Genomic DNA, 2,249 nt, shown 5'->3' with positions numbered 1-2,249 from the left:
CTGACAAACTCTCCATCCTCAAGGAGCTTATATTCTGCTGGTGAAGTCAAATAATAAGTCTGATATATACAGTGTGTCCATAAAGTCATGGTGCACTTTTGACCGGTCACAGGAAAGCAACAAAAGACAATAGAAATGTGAAATCAGCACCAAATAAAAGGAAAACCCTCCCAGTTTCTGCAGGATGATGTGGCAGCATGTGCACATGCGCAGATGATGACGTAACACCGTGTATACAGCGGAGCAGCCCATGGCCATGCCAGTTGAGATGTGGACGGTACAGAGGAAAGTTCAGTGTGGTCTGTGGCTCGCTAAATTCGAATCCATGACCAAAGTGCATCCTGAATATCGGCGCATTTATAACAAAGCGCCACCACATAGGAATAACATTACTTGGTGGGATAAGCAGTTGAAGGAAACCGGCAGTTTGGTGGAGAGACCCCGTTCTGGTAGGCCATCAGTCAGTGACGAGTCTGTAGAGGCTATACGGGATAGCTACCTAAGGAGCCCTAAAAAATCTGTGCGTGAGCCCACATCAAACTGCACTGAATAGGTATGAAACTGGGAGAGTTTTCCTTTTACTTGGTGCAGATTTCACATTTCTATCATCTTTTGTTTCTTTCCTGTGACTGGTCAAAAGTGCACCATGACTTTATGGACACACTGTATATACATATTACTCTTGTGGGCATCTATACCAAAATTTTTAAAACATTTATTCATAAAATATATGTACCTTTATGTTCACTGCAGCATTATTCACAGTGGTCAAAACATAGAAACAGTAGAAGTGTTCTTCAGTAGATGGATAAAAAAGATGTGTTATGTATATACAGCCATAAGAAATGATGAAATACTGCCATTTATGACACTGTGGATGGATCCTGAGAATATCACGCTAAAGAAAATAAGTCAGACAATAAAATTTAAAAACTATATAATTTCACTCATATGTGGTATATAAAACTGAAAGCAAAAATGAACAAATAAGGTGAACTATCAAACAAAAACTCACAGACACAGACTAAAATATGATGGTTACCGGAGGGAAAGGGAAGAGGGAGGTAGAAAAGGGTAAAATTGGTCAAATATGTGGTGGCAGAAGGAGACCTGACTTTGGGTGGTGAACACTCAATGTCCTATACAGATGATGTATCGATTTATACAGATGTATTATATACAGATGATGATGTACGTGTGAAACTTATGCAGTTTATTAACCAATGTTACCCCAATACATTTAATAGAATTAAAAACTATCTATTTAAGGCCCTGGCCGGTTGGCTCAGTGGTAGAGCATCGGCCTGGCATGCCGAAGTCCCGGGTTCGATTCCCGGCCAGGGCACACAGGAGAAGCGCCCATCTGCTTCTCCACCCCTCCCCCTCTCCTTCCTCTCTGTCTCTCTCTTCCCCTCCCGCAGCAAGGCTCCCCCCTGGTGGGCAGAGCATCGCCCCCTGGTGGGCGTGCCGGGTGGATCCCGGTTGGGCGCATGTGGGAGTCTGTCTGACTGTCTCTCCCCGTTTCCAGCTTCAGAAAAATACAAAAAAAAACAAAAAAGAAAAAAGAAAAGAAAAAAAAACTATCTATTTATATTTATGTGTGTGCGTGCTCTGAAGAACGATACATAGGTGAAGGGATAGGGAGAGAGCAGGACTGAATTTTTAGGAACAGTGACCAAAGAAAGTCTCGAAAAGGTGGCATTGGAGCAGAAACCATAAAAGAAATGAGAGAAGAAGCCCTGTCCATATCTGGGGAGATGGGAATCATTTGGGGAAGAAGAAGTAGCAGGTGTAAAATCTCAAGGCAGGAACCTGCAAGGAAGCCAGTGTGGCTGGAGCAGAGCACGTGATTGGGAGAGGGACGAGGCTCAAGAGGTAGTGGGGCCAGATCACGCGTGCCGGGCAGGATAGGGCAAGGACTTGGAGTTCGACTCTGAGCAAAACGAGGAACCTCTGTGAGTCTCGAGCAGAGAGAGTTGTGGCCTGATCTTACTTCCACTGTCAAAGCATAAGGATGGCTGCTGTGTGGAGAATAGCAAAGGTAAGGGACCTATCAGGAGGGTACTGCAGCATTGCCAACGGGCCACGGTGGTGGGTGGGTCTGAAGACTTACCATTACAGGCAATAAGACATAGTTAGATTCCAAATCTACTCTGAAGGTAGATCAGTGGGATGGGCTAACGGATCAGCTGTGAAGGACAGGAAAAAGAGAGAAAACAAGGGCATCTGCAGAGTGTTTAGCTTGAGAA

At 44.4% G+C, this 2,249-nt stretch overlaps 1 non-coding gene across 1 annotated transcript; it reads left to right on the top strand.

Moving 5' to 3' along the window:
• Positions 1–1,269: 1,269 nt before the first annotated feature.
• Positions 1,270–1,345, top strand: TRNAA-GGC (transfer RNA alanine (anticodon GGC)). Its single transcript has one exon. It is a non-coding gene; the product is annotated as a tRNA-Ala (tRNA).
• The last annotated feature ends 904 nt before the right edge of the window (positions 1,346–2,249 follow it).

This window comes from Saccopteryx leptura, chromosome 7 (assembly GCF_036850995.1).
Source record: "Saccopteryx leptura isolate mSacLep1 chromosome 7, mSacLep1_pri_phased_curated, whole genome shotgun sequence".
In the NCBI taxonomy this organism is placed as follows: Eukaryota; Metazoa; Chordata; class Mammalia; order Chiroptera; family Emballonuridae; genus Saccopteryx; species Saccopteryx leptura.
This window is presented reverse-complemented; position numbering and strand designations above follow the sequence as displayed.